Source organism: Ptychodera flava, chromosome 1 (genome assembly GCF_041260155.1).
Source record: "Ptychodera flava strain L36383 chromosome 1, AS_Pfla_20210202, whole genome shotgun sequence".
Classification (NCBI taxonomy): Eukaryota; Metazoa; Hemichordata; class Enteropneusta; family Ptychoderidae; genus Ptychodera; species Ptychodera flava.
This window is the reverse complement of record NC_091928.1, coordinates 20,210,488-20,228,057: the sequence shown is the minus strand read 5'-3', so window position 1 is coordinate 20,228,057 and position 17,570 is coordinate 20,210,488. Positions and strand designations below refer to the sequence as shown.

General features: G+C 38.7%; 1 pseudogene; it reads right to left on the bottom strand.

The window, feature by feature from the left end:
- Positions 1 to 366: 366 nt before the first annotated feature.
- Positions 367 to 8,985, bottom strand: LOC139132335 (matrix metalloproteinase-19-like; annotated as a pseudogene).
- Between the last annotated feature and the right edge of the window lie 8,585 nt (positions 8,986 to 17,570).

Sequence of the window (17,570 nt, the reverse complement as noted above, 5' to 3'; positions counted from 1 at the left end):
TGGCATTGTGCATGGCGAAACTGTGATATGAGAGAGAGAGAGAGAGAGAGAGAGAGAGAGAGAGAGAGAGAGAGAGAGAGAGAGAGAGAGAGAGAGAGAGAGAGAGAGAGAGAGAGAGAGAAGAGAGAGAGAGAGAGAGAGAGAACACTATTCGTTTTCGAGTGAAAGTGTGGTTCTCTTTAAGGAAATTTATATGAAGGTCGAACTTCGTCGCACACACTGAAATACACCAACTTTTAAATGGGGAATTAACACGTCAAAGTAAAGAACTAATTGATTGTGATCATATTTTATTAAGTGAGGAAAAAGTTAAAATGATAACAAAAACAATTCTTACATTAAAATTCAATGTTAAAACTCAGATTTATTCTTACGAAAACTGAACAAAAAAGCGATCCGCCCTCACCAAACGTTTATGACAGACTGAAGCTAAAATCACCGATGAGGGCGCAAGTCATTTTGCTGCTGCTTACCCTACCAAAATGATTGTATGCTGTTAGTTCGAAGGCAAATTAAGTACTTGTGAGGGAATGTCACGCTTTTTATATATGTAAATGTAATTCAAACACTTCAATGAAAACTATACTTCGAAATCTTACATGAAACCTGTATAATAAATAAACAGTTATAACATTTTCAAGAGAGATAATTCGATATGAAAATGTATGATAATCTCTGTTCTCTACCGGCATGATCGTTTATTTTAATATAAAAATGTAAAAACATAGTCTATGGCTATCACGAATAGTATATGTCATTTTTTAAACCTTTAATTGAATACTAAAATTAATAAACGTTATTAATCGTGCTCAATTAACTGCTACACATATGGACACAGTAATCTAGCTATTGCAACTTAAGTTTGCGGTCAACGACAGAGGTATGGCACCTCAGCCGGGTAAAATATGTATTTCTAAATTTCCCTACATGCAGCCTAACCAGTCGGTGGATTTCGACTTGGGATAGCCGGGTGCCACTTTCATTTTCATGTCGTCGTACTGATAGTATTTATCGCCTTTAAAGAAGTACGTTTTGCCGTCCATCCACGTGAACGCCGCGTCGACTTTGGCGGTACTCCCCTCCAGTGTCGGCGGATATCCCTGACTCCTCCCGGTATGACTGCCTCGGTGTAGTCACTCCATATGTAGTACCTCGAACCTTTAAAGAAGTATATTTTCCCATCGCCGCTCCAGACGAACGCCGCATCCGGGTTGCGCGGCACACCAGTGCCTCTGAGACTCCTGGGATACCCTGGCTCCAAGTGGTGTCCATAGAAACGCCAATATCGAGTCCCTGAAGACATACAATAGGTTAGATATTTTTCAACTCTTGTTCTTTTCTGACAAAAACTTGTGCTTATGCTCTCTTCAAGTTTAAAACCAATGATAACTTTTAAAGCTCCATAAGCTGTATCTTTTTAGCTATTTTTTCATAACTTTTGTTTTGTGGTTTCCCTACACTTTCTGCATTGAATCCCTACACTGTAATTTAATGCCAAGTATTTAGCATATCAACACAACCTATATGAGTATAATCTCCATTGTTATTGTTGAAAATTATATTCAAGTCCGGACTAAAATTCATTTGTAAACAATAAAAAATGATCACTACACACATACAAGCTGTGTTGAAAAAAAGAATATTCGAAATTTCGGCATGACAAATGGATTAGGGTCAGACACGTTAATCTGCAGAAGCAGAATACGGAAAAACTTGCCACAAGTTACAGCTTATGTCCTTTATGGCTATTTTTTCTCTTCTTTACTCTCTAAAATCAGAATATTGCAAATATATATATATATATATATATATATATATATATATATATATATATATATATATATATATATATATATCGAAGTATACAGATATCCTCGTGGAAAATAAAAGTGCTCGATGCTAAGCAGACTGTTATAAATAATAACAAAAATTACATCGAGTACAAAGTAATGAAATCTGTTACATGAAACTTAAGTAACAGATTTCATTACTTTGTACTTGAAGTCATTTGTGTTATTATGTATATGTGTGTGTGTGTGTGTGTGTCTGTGTATGTGTGTATCTATGTATGTATCTATGTTTTCTCTGTCAATGAGATTTAGATAATGAAACATATGAGTGTCTGCCTCGCAATAATTTTACAAAGACTAGTTCATTTAGATTACCTTTAAAGAAATACGTTCTGCCATTGGGAGCAGTAAAACCAGTGTTTATGTTGCCAGGGAGACCACTAAATTCTTTATTCAGCTTGACGGGATATCCGTCGGCGATGCCGTCATCAGTTAGTTTCCAAATATGTTTCCCTTTCACCGCAAACGTTTCGTCACTGGAATCTGAAATAAGTCATAATCGACCAAAATATTACTATATTGTATGGTTTTAATTTTCTGGTATTTTTGAAGTGTGCCTTGCCGATCTTTGGTTTTAATATCCGGGGTGGCCATGGGTACAATATTGGAGAATGTGTTATTTTGAAAGATCCAACGGTCTGCAGGTAGACTTAGTTCTATCTCAGACCCATACGTGCTTGACTTTCTTCTAAAGTTTCAACCAATTGTTACATGACGTCGTGTCGACATACTTCGGTGTCTGCAGGGTAGACTTCGACTCCTATTACAGTAAGATAATACCATCGATAAAAGTGAATTCATCCCGTCAATTATTTTTTGTTGGGGGGGGGGGGTTTAGTCAAACGACAAAAGTGGAGTTCTTTACCAGTAATGTTATTTTTCAAACGAAAGCAAGGTCATTATTTCGACCATGAACGCCAGCAAAGCTGCTCTCATCTGTATGTAAAACTAGATGTGTTGGCACTCTACTGCGTGAAGACGCTTCAGTGATAGTGTAAATTCGCCGTAATATTTCTTGAAATATATTGTTTTAATGCGAATTAAAAAGACATGACAAGATTTGTTAAAACATTAAGGCCGCCCAGGCTCTTGCGTAGAAATATTGTTTTATTATAGAGGGCGTAATCGACATCGTCCCAACAATGTAATGATTATATCGCCTTTTTTTCTAAGGCTCACCTGTAAATACGGCATCAAAATTTGTCGTGCATGAATCAGGAATTTCACCATCCGGCTTGTCAGGCTTTCTTGTCGGAAATTCTGCCTGTTCTTCGCTGCTCTCGTCGTTACCATTGTCTGGCTTTCTTGTCGGGAATTCTGCCTGTTCCTCGCTGCTCTCGTCGTTATTACCTGTGGGCCTGCCTAGATGTCAAATGGGTTTGTAAAAAAATACAAAAATAAAAAATATGAATAATTTAATTGTTCCTCGGAATCACCGCTTCTACTTATCCAATGCGGAATTTTGTTTTGAAATCGCGGCAAATGTGTACATGTAAAACCATTATCTAAAACGTGTCGGGACTAGTGATAAAGGGGCTAAAACATGGGTTCGAAGTAAAATAAAAAAACCCGCCCAAATGTTAGAACCCGCCTTCTGTCAACACTGCCTGTATGTGTAATGCCTCTCTTATTGTGAACAGTTTGTACAATCTTGGCTCCAAGTCTTCAATAACAATGTTTCTGGAGAAAAAAAATTATCCGAGGAAGAATATTATTTTGTAATGGCCTTACTTTCAACCACTGTGTTTAACGTTTACGAGAAAGAATGCCCATTAGAATTTTTTGTAGCCGTGAACTTTTTTATTTATGTTATTTCGAAAAAAAATATTAAAGATGAGAGAGAGGTGAAATTTAGAAGTGTGTTATTCATATAAATGAATATAGCACGTTATTTAGTCATTTACCATACAAATTTTGAATTCCTGAGATGTCGTCGTTGTGGAGCTGCAGATCAGGGTTATATCCGGGGTAAATGGGTTGCATTACAGCGCCCCTTACGTCGGAGTGAACAAGACCCAAGCTGTGTCCGAGTTCGTGTAACGCCACAAAGTCCAGATCAGTTCCCCTGCTTGTAAAGACGGTGAAAAGCTCGGCGTCATCAAAGTGTAAATCTCCGTCCTCTGGAAATACGCATGCGCCAAAACACCTCCTGAAATAGAAATAAATAGATAGAAAAATAGAATTGTATGTGTATGTATGTATGTATCCGTCAGTCCATCCATCCATCCATCCATCCATCTATCTATCTATCTATCTATCTATCTATCTATCTATCTATCTATCTATCTATCTATCTATCTATCTATCTATCTATCTATCTATCTATCTATCTATCTATCTATCTATCTATCTATCTATCTGTCTGTCTGTCTATCTGTCTATCTGTCTATCTGTCTATCTATCTATCTATCTATCTATCTATCTATCTATCTATCTATCTATCTATCTATCTATCTATCTATCTATCTATCTATCTATCTATCTATCTATCTATCTATCAAAGAATACAGATATCCTCGTATAAAATTACTGTGATAGATGCTAAAGGCAGAGCATACATAATTATGTATTGTGTATGCGTATATATATATAGACAGCTATCCCCAATCGATATAGGCCTACTACAGACACGTTTATCATTCATTCATATATATATATATATATATATATATATATATATATATATATATATATATATATATATATATAATATATATATATATACACATCAAAGGCTGCACTTTAAATTGGTCTAAACGGTTATTTGAAGAAAGCAATTATATCATTTAGCTTGGAAAGCAATTATATCATTTAGCTTGGAATTAGCGACCGTCCTGTCAATCACTATCAATCAATAAACCAATCAATCAATTGATCAGTAAACTGATATATCAAACTGATATATCAAACAATCGGAACATCAATATTGTCACTGAAATATCCTTACCTCGGCCATCAAAAGCAGCATACGGCCCGTCGCTATGCACACCTTCTGCAAACTCTATCAGTAGATCGGCATGTCCACTCGTCACCTCGGTGAACGTCAGAGGAGTCACGTGACTCCAGCGATCTAATGCTCGGGAAATGGCAGCTCTCTGCTCTGATCTGGACATATCTGACGTATAGCTGACGTAACGGTATGTGAGGTCATTCTTGCTCCATTTTGATCCTGCGGGCAATCAAAGACATGAATGTTGTTTCACAGGGGGCGCTGTGCATGTTGGCAAGCTATACAACACGATGCGGAAAGCCGGTAAGCTTAAGTACATCTATAGCGTCGTTGGCGTCAACACACGGCGATACGGTGTACCTTGGTGTGAACTAAAAAAATCTCCCGTGGTCGAAAGGACTCGGGACTGGGGTTCGCACTGCAAATGGTAATACGAATGGAAAATAGTTTGACTGAAACTATTACATCATTACAATGTAAACAGCCGTATATTACACAGTGATTGCAGTGGACCCAGTATAAAAGAAGCGCTTAGTCCTTTCGAAATATTTGTGATTATAAACTCAGAGTAGAACATTGATTTTTAAAAGTACATTATTGACGATTGAGATTACAGTTTCATTAATAAGCGATATTCTTACATAATCAGTGTTGTTCATTTCACATCCAGAATCTGAAGACACGAAATATTCACAAAGCTCTCCCTGACGACATGGCGAAGACTATACGGACTCGAAAGTAGATATTGTTTTAACACCTTCGGCGTTGTCTCTAGCGGATGGGCGTTTTTTTTTTGTGTTGATACAATTGAAAATCCACCAAATTTGAAATTTTTATTTTATATTGTATCATAATCATTAACATAGTTGAAAAGAGGTTATTTGTTTATGTCCACCAAGAACAGATAGTTTGATAGTGAAATTCTTTCAAAGGTCTTTTATATTCACCTGCTAATGTATATCTCCTTTTCCTTGAATGAGGCATAAAGGGCTTTTGGTGTTATTGAGATTTGTTCCCATAACAGCGGACCCGATCATGTCTTCCACTCCGCAGCGTGGCATCTGCATGTGTCGCATGGTGGCGCTGTCCAGCTCGCCTGTCATCTCCAGGTTGGCCATCCGCTGAAAGTTCATCACGCTCTCTTTCATTTCCAGTGAACTAGGGGATCTTGTGTTCTTCAGATATCCGTATTTTGAGAGATAGCTCTGAAAGACAGTGTGACAGACATTTCAGTCGTGCGTTGAAAGCAATATTTGAAATGACGGGCCTGAGGACAATGATGGAGACATGTTCAAAACGAAATGACAGTGCAAACATGTGCCGTCCAGTTTTCAGACAGAGATCAGCGGTAGCCAGCCAGCCGACTTCCAGAACTTGTAATCCGGGGTATTTACACGCAAATATACTATTCTAAATTATTTTGAAAAAAAAATTGATGTTTGAATGGCAAGTGAAAACTGTTCGCATACAGCGAATCCCCTTCAATTGGAAAAAAAATAGACCCTCCGCTAGTTTCCACTCTGTTTACTGGTTTTTACACAGCTAAACAGCTTCCCACTGCCCTCCCTCTTCTCCCAAGCACATCATCAAACCCGACCTTTCCCCGCCATATGACTTCACACTACCCTACAGCAAACCATGCAAAAAACTCGAAACAAAACAAAAATAAAACAAACCAAATAAACAAATAAAAAGAAGTTCCATATGCATGTTGAGCTTCTTTCAATTCATACAATTCGCCTGCCAGCTCATGATAAAAAAATCGCGCCCGCTGTTACAAGAAAAATCAGCGGCACGGAAGCCGAGAGACCGCTTGCAAAAACTCCGTTTACTCAGGCAACCTCGGCTACCACGAGGGATCGTGTTACTGACAGTCAAAGCACACCTACCATAGCTTTAGGGTCCATCGGGACTGCCACCACCAAACCGTAAAGGTATCCCAAACAAACAAACAAGGCACATTTCTGGTACGTCGACGTTGTCATCATCGTGGCAACAAAAAGATTCCTGCCGTGGAATGAAAGACAGAAGTAGGGTTACAAAAAACAGTCTGGCGGACTTCCAAGAGCTGCGTTTGTTTTGGATATCGTTCAAAGAAGTTCCTAATGCCTGAATTGTTCTGTTTTTGAAAGAAATTCGACTCTCACGCAAAGGGAATGTTACTGCAGGGGAAATGAGCTTAGTGTTGAGATTCCTGAAAACAAAGTTTGCAACGTGACTGAACAACGCTGTCATTGAGCAAGAATGTTTGGATTTTTGCTCTTCAATCACCTAGACAACCATGAAGAGAGACAGAAGGGCGAGTGATGCTGATGGATTTTGTTTCTGCGTATCTATCTATCTATCTATCTATCTATCTATCTATCTATCTATCTATCTATCTATCTATCTATCTATCTATCTATCTATCTATCTATCTATCTATCTATCTATCTATCTATCTATCTATCTATCTATCTATCTATCTATCTATCTATCTATCTATCTATCTATCTACACACATACACACACATACTCACACACATCCACCACACACACAGATATACACACACACACACACACACACACACACACATATATATATATATATATATATATATATATATATATATATATATATATATATATATATATATATATATATATAAACCAATGAAGGCGCGTCTTTGCTGCTCCAGCAGTTGTCTGCTGATCGTGTAACAGCATGAAACTCTGAGTTCATCATTAAATCAGTATTACTTGACTACCTACAACTGAACAATATATTTATATATAATATATATATTATATATATATATATATATATATATATATATATATATATATATATGAATATTAGCTCTTACTTTCGATGTTATTTTCAATACCTTTGTTTTGTAAAACAAAAGACAGTAGGTGCGTTTTCTAATTATTCTCGCTACAGTATGTTCAATTACACAGTGAATGCCTCAGAGTAGTGTAGAATATGAAATGCTACCGTTTGCAATTAATTCTATTAAGTCGGACTTAAAGTTCAGTTGTTACCACTGATAAATCAAACATCACACACATACATGTCAGCGGCCGTGTGAACACGTTGATGGAAAGCTATGGGTGTTTCGACATGATTTTAGAGAAAACAAATAACTGTATTTTGCAAACAGAGCTGATCCTTTGAGTATTGGGTAGTCCAAAAGTTACAGCTAATGGAGTAACTGAGATAAAGAAAGAGTGAGTGAGTGAGTGAGTGAGGTAGGAGAGAGAGAGAGAGAGAGAGAGAGAGAGAGAGAGAGAGAGAGAGAGAGAGAGAGAGAGAGAGAGAGAGAGAGAGAGAGAGAGAGAGGAGGGTATAGGAGAAAGAGGAAGAGAATGGGCAGGTTGACAGACACTTTTATAGAAAGAAAACGAAAAAGCTAAGCGGTAACTGAGCTACGCACGAAGAAACAGGCAATCAGAATAGAGCAGTGGTAATAAAACGAAAGAGATGGTGACAACTTGTAAATAGGGCTGTCCAAACAATTCTCTTTTTGTACGGCTGTTTCTGCCTGAAGAGATGAAAATTGGAAGCGATCCATTTCTCGCGGTAAATCGAAATGGTATAGGGTTGACACGAACGATCATTCAGTACCACCGGTTTGTTTGTCGGTGCAACGATGAAACTAAACCGATGCGATCAGGTGACGCAGATTTCTGTGAGTGTTGTTGAATACAGGCGAAGGAATAGTACTAAATTACAAACTGCAGTTGCAATTGAAATACAATTTAAAAAGAGGGCGACGAATTTGATGCATGGACATCGCAATCATCGTGGATATCCGAAACGCGATGAAAATGCTCTGCTTTTGTTCATTTGCGGAGATGAAGCTCATTAAAGTCGGCGGAGGTCGGTGAAGTTTCGTCGCCTTGCTGCTTTCCGAGCCGTCAGCGAAGTTTTACCCCCTTTGCTCTCCATCTCATGCCTTGCTCCACGATGACAGGGATTGAAAAGAACTACAACAGAGAGCGTTAAGCAGCAGCACATTTGTCCACGCGACCAGACCTACTTCTATTTCGAATCTCGTATGGCTTACCTCAGTTCTTTGTTGTTGTCCGCCAGTGAATCAGGAGAAAGCTGTTATCGGCTCTGCGTTCAGCTCAGCCCTTTATATAGTCTATTGTGACCGGACGTCAGGCCACGGTTATGCCCAGTGAAAACCTCTGAGAGATCGTATTGCATTACGGCCATACCTTACATGTTTTCGTTTGTCTTCACGTATATAGGTAAATTCTCACGCATCCAGCATTCATTTTTTTTTGCCGTTTCTTCAAGAAATTGGCGACCTTGACGGCGACCAGGTGACTCTGACGTCATATGCTGGCCTGTGTAGTGCACGAAGTAAACTTCGTACGAATAATGAAATCATCAACGTTACCGCTCGGAAAAATTCCTGTTGTTGAAAAATAATTCACAGATGCACCAAAAAAGAATTTAATTATAAAGAAACAAAAAGATTAGTCGGTACTGCCGGTTCGGTTTTTTGGAAGTTCCTCGCCCCTATGGCAATTGTTAGCGTATTGCTTGCCACCAATCGCTTGCGTCCATCGACCGGTGTCTATTTCGGGTATTTCCGTCAAAGATCGGCACTTCAGAGAAACGCCGCAACCCCCTCGAGTCACTTAGCCGTACTTAGACCCCCCGAGTCATTCACCGCACGTGTTTGTCTAACAAATTTTCGGGTTGTCAGGGTCACCGCGATCATAATTTCTTCACATTGTCCATGTGCTACCCGATACGGGCCGAGATACCTTTGTTCAGCGAAAACAGGACGGCGCGGTTTTGGCGGCGAGGAGGAGTAGGAGCGTGCCATCGTTTTCTTGCACCTTGGCTTTATACCCAACTTTCTTCATCAATCACACCGTTTCCTGTAAGATTAAGTGCAGGCTAATTGCATACACCCTTCGGTATGTTTACTCACTTTGTCGACTTTAAAGATACCTGTATGGCTAGTTTTGGTACAAAATGGAAAAACATAAACTTTAAAGTCACCCTGAGTACAATAATTATCCAATCAAGATAAACTTTCAATAATTTTAAGAGAATTGATCTCAATGTTCTGTTTTACGTTCAAGGTCGATACGGAGTTAAGTGGAAGTGCACCTTTAGCCGCAAAAGTGACAACATTGTAATTGAACCTCTTTTTCTGTCGTCATAGTTCGTATTACAAAGGAAAAAGACCATCCCGAAATTCACCAAGGTTACTATCACATATACCTTATACACCACACATCACATTTTTCCAAATTCTCCACATTGTTCGAATTATTATTATACATGTACATCCTGAACGCAACATTACACGAAAGGTGCGCACCTTTCCACTTAATAAGTTGCTTGCCAGTAAAACAGTGGGCAGGAAGTTATTCACCGCGTGAGTAAAGTAAGCGTACAATACTGTAGGACGTCAAATGTAACAGACGTATACACAGGACTGTATCAGAGGGTACGACACCGTCCCCCTGAAAAGAAGACTGGTATATATGACGCAGACGTGTTTTGTATGGGAATAGCAAGATTTGAAGCATCAATGAAGACAGTAAGTGACTTTGGCTGTCAAGCTTTATTGAAATTGTCTGTCAATTTGTCCATCTACTATGTTTTTTTTCTATTTACAATATCTATCCTCATCGCTGGAATACAATTCGTTTTTTTTTCTGTACGCGTGTTGTTGTTGTTTTCAGATGGTGTAAGCTACGAAAGTAGGAACTGGACAGTAATCTGTGATCAAATACACAAATTTGATAAAAGTTTTAGTTTGATATTACGTAAGGTATGACAATGAACCCAAAGACCAGATACCACAGAATACTGTTTCAAGACTTATAGTTATTAATGTTCAAGAACACATAAAATCATTAAGGACCCGTTGTAATTTTGATGCCTTTCTATGTTTTGGTTTTGTATGACGATTGTAAGTTCTTGTTCTACTCATCAAAGCATGTTGAAATACCAACTATTTAGCTTGCACTATATGTATAAATTTTGCTGTTATTATGGTTGCGTTTTAATTCTAGTAGGAACCAAGATTCATTTATAAAAACAAAAGAAAAGACAAGAAATAACAAACAACAATGCACTTTACACATGTACAGGCTGAGTTGACAACTTATGCACTGTGTATCCCATCATGCTTTGGGACTACAGGAAGAAACAGTAGTTGACAATAAAAACAAAAATGATGAAAAAAGATAACCGAAAGTTCCAACCACTGGCAAATTTAAAAAGATAAGATTCTTGGCGCCCTGGTGCGTTATACTGCACTTGAACATCGTTAATTCAATACATGGTTATCCTCCTTTGGGTCGGCTTGACTACTGATTATTCTGCTTCATGAAATTAGTATTTGCTGTTGTCCTTTATCCTACTTCAACTTCTCACACCACAAAAGGATGCATACTCCTTCAAAATTCTCTGAAGTTTCGATGTCAAGAATAGTTGCCTGTTTAGCGTCCAGTTGCCATCCGCAGTGTTTTATGGGTTATTTAAATTCGTGATCTCATCTCTACAGTTTCACAATACGCCGCAAAAAGTGGGTGTATTTATCATCAAGTTATCTTGAAGTTTCAGGAATATTGGTCTGTTTTGCTTCCAGTTTCCATCCTGATTCGTTTGTTGCATGATTTTCTAAATCCGGGATAATATCTCTCAAATTTCATTATACGCTTCCGGTGAGCGACAGTTGAAAAATGCCCTACTTTCAGATTATTTAATGTTTAATTAAGTGCAGTGTTTTAAACATGATCGAATAGTCAGGTTCAAGAAACTTTCTATTTCCTTCTCGCCAACGGAAGGGATTTCCTATCAACAATAGTGTCCCAAAACCATTTTTACCTCTACTTGAACAGTTTAAGATCTGTTTTCAAGGAGCTCCATCGCGTTAGATGGCAGAGCCATAAGCAATACAACGCAATGCCCCAGTTGCCGACAAGTGTCAGCCCTTGTTTCCTTGCGGAATTGTAGTGGACAAGGCATGGTGCTCGACATTGAAATTCCAATTGTCGACTTACGGTGTTTGGAGTTCACTTAACTTCTTATTGTATGATGAGAAAAACATACTATTTGAAATGCCATCCCACACATGTCGGCGACTGACTGGTTTCTTTAAGGGTATCACTGCGTGATTTCAATGTGCGTTCATACAACTGGACCAGAACCTGGCGAAGAAGCTGCCGCAATCGGTCTCTAACACAAAGAAAGTTTGAGAGAAAAAAATTATCTATGTAAACATTTGGCGGCGATGCGACCACAACTTTTAATCACAGTCCCTCCATGTTTTTTTAAGGTCGGAATTTCATGAAAAGACAACAACTTCCCTCAAAGCTGGCCCGGCATGTCTCTGTACCAACACGACGAGTTAAGTGTTCACTTCCGTGAATATATTTACTTTTGGTTTGAAAAAAAAACAAAAAAAACATTGGACCTGTCAGCGAAAGTTACGGCACGTCAGATAGGGGACAGCGATGAAGCATACTCAATCTACGCTAAGCTGTGGTAAAATTTAATATTATCATAGGGACGCCTTTTATGCCATTAGGTAAAATGCTCCCCAGGGATAGACATTCAAACTTTGACAACACACTTTTGGGTTACCACTTGTTAGGGGTTTATTTCGAAGCTCATGGAGAAAATCAAGTTATTTTATGAAAATCGGAAATTTCATTTTTCCCAACAGAGTGTAACACAGGGATGGCGGCCATTTTGAATTATAAAGTTTGGTAATTTGTATCTCTGGTACCAAAGTTTGCACTGTGACCCCTGATTTTCATTCCTGATTTCGTAAGGGAATGGTTTGAAGTTTCATCACTTAAATTTGAGTAAAAGTTTGTGTCTGTTAATTTGGGGGCGCATGTACTACCATTTAGCATCTCCTTAGACAAGCACAAATTTCTACCATACGCAGGATACGACCCAGATTCTTCACGTGTGCCAGGTGAAAGGAAACCATATGTATTTTGTTCTGTATCACTGCGTGTCAACACCAAATTAAAGAATATACGTCAGCACGAAATGGACGGATAGACTGGAGACAGACGCACATGCGCATTGACAGACATTACACAGACGTGCACCAAGAGCTGCATTCATACGGTCCGAGAACATTAGAGTAAATGGAACGAGGGTACATTTCTGAGAAAGGACAGCGTCGCAGCTGCGGTACGTCCGGTGTCGTCATCGCCTGTAACTCAAGTCTCTTTCCGCCTAACCAGTTTCCTATTATCGTGAACTACATTACAACTGGCGTATGTACACATGGAACAGCGAACAGGTTCGTCCCCTAGGCGTGGGGATGTGGTGTCTTGATCTCTGCACGGGGTGCTTGTTGCTATTGTTTCATTTCATTTTAACAATTTTGACTATGATATTGCTGATAAAGATTTATCATACCAATCCTTGGTGTCATGGTCTTGGCACTTGTTGATGTGTAAGATTTCTGTTGGTCCTTCATTGTGTCATGTATAAGATATATGTGTCCTGCGATAACCGTCCCCAGGGACGGACCTGTCCACTGTTCTCTGTGGCACGATAAGTTTACAAACTTGGGGACTTGCAAATTCTGCGTGACATAGTCCCACTCGTATGCCTGACTCCCGTGTCTGAGTCAAGTAGCTGTTCAGGCAACCCCTCGCACAACATTTTGGTGTTGCTATGTATAAATATATTTATGGATGCGTCCAAGAGTTTTTCAGCGTCGTCGACTTGTATAAATAATTGCGCTACAGTTGTTCGCTGGTTTTGGATAGGAAACGAGCAAAAACTAAGCCTTCAAAAACTCACAAATGGCTTGAAAAGATGTCATGGCAGTTAACAAGTAACGAATTTCAGTTGCAAATATCTCGTTTCCACCGAGAGCTACGCTTCTTATAGTAAGCAATACAATGTTCAAAATATGCCTGCCTAAATCATGACATCCTTTGTTTATCTGAAGTTTTTAGTAATTTGCCACTTTCAAAGAGACAACATCCTCATTATTCTTTCTAATGAGTCAATCCTTACATATAGTAAGTGAAACATGCAATACCTTCTAAGCTTTCAGACGTAATTACCGTTGGTTTAGATGGCGTGGGCGACAACGGTCACGTCATGCCCATAATGCAAACAACGAACGACAGGGCCACGCACAAACAAGGGGTGAGACGGAGTCTATTGAGAAAGCTGGTGGGATTTTTTAAAAATTTAAAACTATATACTGTGTGAGTTGAATTTAATTAGCCGAGATGTATTTTTTAAACAGCCCATTGTCTGCCTTTGCAGTACCACAGTGACATTTGCTGTCATTTTTCATGCACATTGATTGTCAGTGTTAGAGCCGCGTCACTAGCACAGACTGCAGACAATGATGATAATGCTCCGCTGCTGCAAAATTATGATAGCCATTTACTGAAATACAACCATTCCATCCAGTAACCTGAAAACACTTGTAAAAGATTTTTTCTGACCATTTCAGTGCATGATTTCATGAAGTAAAACGTTTGAAGCCCCTAACTGTTCGTTGGGACTATCAAGACCTCTGAAACACGGCTTTTTCGCTACTACTCCAAAATTTTGTTTTCCGCGCCATGCTTAGTTTAGGCCTAATAGAATTGTTTCACTCTGTGATGTGCGATAAATGTCAAGTTACTTAGGCCTGTAACAAAGACGACGGTCAAAGGATGCATTTCGAGAAAGAACCGGGTGGGGGCAAGTTTAAAGGAAGGGGGTTAGAAATTAGATAGGGGTATTGGAGTGGAGGTCACATTTTACAAGATGGACCAACCCCTGATTTCGCTAGGCCCAGAGGACGAAATAACTGAAACTTCCCTTAAAGTCCAAATAGCTGCGATCTTAAAGTACCCTAAGTTTTCCAAGAGTTTCTTTGAATAAGACCCATGAAAGACTGAAAAAATTTATAACTGTCATAAGTGTCGAAAGTGGTATATAAATTCAAACGTTTTTACATCATTTTAGATTTCCTGCCATTTTCAAAAAACTAATCATTTGACAGAGAAAATAAAGATTACAACAACAAAATGTTCGCCATCTTGTGTTGTGCATCCAAGTAAATGGCATCATGCTTGTTTCTGGTATGATAACGATGGGTATATGCAGAAAATACTATTTTTTGTACTTTTCCGTGGGGGCGCCATTTTATGAGTGCGGCACCTGTTTATTATTTAATATGTTAAAACATGTGGGCATGGTCAAAATCACCGAGCAGTGATACACCTATACATGTCCTTTAGTTAGCATGAACCAACTTTGCTAATATAAAACCATGAAAATAATCATAAAATTAGCAGCGATTGTGGCTTTAAGAAAGAGGATTAGCGATGCGGAGCCCAAACTGTAGTTGCCGTGATTTTGGTACGACCTGTTAACCCAGACCAACGTGGTTTCTTTCACATCACAACTGGACGCTGATAATTAATTCAGCGTGGAAGCAAGCCAACCAGGTATGTCGACTTGGACCCTGAACCGACTTACTTGCCAAGATTGTATAGCACATTATGGTGTAGGACCTCTTGGACACCACATGGCGAGGCCCCCTCCCCCTCTCTCTCCCCCCCCCCTCTCTCTCCTCTCTCTCTCTCTCTCTCTCTCTCTCTCTCTCTCTCTCTCTCTCTCTCTCTCTCTCTCTCTCTCACATACACATAGGAGAATTCATTTTCCCTTTCCAAGTGCAGACCAGCTGCTTATATAGAGTGGACTGATGGAGTACAGAGCTGTGTTAATCGTAAAAGTTGTGAACTATACAACCATGAACAATCCCATTATAATAAACAATTCGTAGTCACTACAGTATGTAAACATATCTAATTAAGCTTATGTATGGATCATAACATGTCTCATATAGGAAGTTGGAAAGCTTGAGTACATCGTCAGCTGACACTTCAAGTATCGTTTGATATAAATTGATGAGTAGAGTCTTCGCTGAGTCTCAGGAGAATTTGGTCAGTCTTTATCAGTACAAAGTGCATTGCTAAAACATAGTGCAATATGCCATTCATTCGGCAATAAGTAGGTCAGGCCTAGGGTTAGAAGTGACTTGATTGTGAAGGATATGACTTTCCTAATTCAATTTTGCATAATGATTTTGACCATCTTATCTTATTCTATGTGTGTAGCACAACTACAATAATCTGTACATTTAGCAATAACTGGGCGTCAGAAAAATTTGAAGTTTAAAAACGCCCAACTTGATGTGTTGAAATATATCATCAAAATGGGCAGATTCAGTCAGGTATTGTGGTAGCTTTTCAAAGTGCATTCCGTTTTTCACCCGACATTATTAAACACTTTTAAGCAGTGGATTAAATTTCAGCGGAATCTATGTTATGTAAAGGTAAAGCCAAGTCTAGTTTATCTTGCAGCCCTATCTGGCTCCGTGGCTTTTTAACTCTGCCTTATCCTGACATGTTGTCAACACTCTTACCTGGCCAGACCGAGAGGTAACGCCGCTTTGGTATGTTAGCCCGCCTACAACAAGGGCCATAAATGTGAAACTAATGAAGGACTGTGAGAGGGTATGAGCCGAATCGAACTACCAGACCTGCCATGTATAGTATATATATATATATATATATATATATATATATATATATATATATATATATATATATATATATATATATATATATATATATATATCTCGGAAATTTCAGTGCTCGATGCAAAAAGCAGAGCGTTATAAACAAATCATAACTTAAGTTTCATGCATTCTGCAATCTTCAGACAGAAGCTAAAGAATTCTTATCTCTACACTCTCATTTTTATGGTTGGGGCGTACCATTCCATTTCTAGGTGGTGTTAAAATTTGATAAAGCCGGAATATTTGTTTTGGTGGCGGCTCAAACGTTCTGAGTTGGTTTCAAAATGCTGCCACCAGGACAAACATATAACAGTTCCAATCCAGTTCAACAGCAGCACACCCTTTGGCCGTGTACTCACCGTACGTGGCCTTTATGACAGGGGAACGATTGGGCGTGACGGGGACATTTCTCATTCCAAATGCTTGGGCCGTTGGCTTTTAGTAGGTAGAGTGACAAGCTAGTGAAGAGAAAATCACCCCGTCATTCGCCATATCAGTTATTAAACGATTAAATAAAAAAATATTTATTAATGCGGACTTATAAATCTTTACAATTACACAATCAAATATTCGCTCTATACTCATGAAAAAGTTTTGATTCTTATATAGCGCATTGCATTAAAATAATCTCAATGCACTTTACACTAAAAATCAACAAATAGGAGGAAGAAACATAAAATTGCTTCAAAATAGTACTGATTGTAAATTTGCAAAGGAAAAAAGCAGCATGTTATAAAAACTCATCATAAAAACTACGAAAATCACAAATAAAAAGACGTGAAAAACAACGTTTGAACCGCTCGAATATATAATGGCAGGGGATTCCATAAGCGAGGTGCACAAATTGAGAAAGCCCTATCACCATAATACACGCATTTCCAATTGGCTGATATAAATTTACAACACTAGAATGTGGGCGAAGTGTGCTCTGAGTGTCACGGACTGTGAGCAATTCACCTAAATTCTTTGGAGCAAGACCATTAAAGGCCCATGAGCTGCAACTACGCGAAATTTGTCCAACTCAAGACACCTCAGATATTAATTGCAATCTGCAAATTGACAATATAGTCATAACTATGCCTCAACAAGTTGCTTGTGGCAGAATAGGCAAGAAATTGAACGGATTTGTGTTCATTTATCGCCAGTTGTAGCTTGCTCACGAGCTTATAAGTACTGAATGTTTAATGT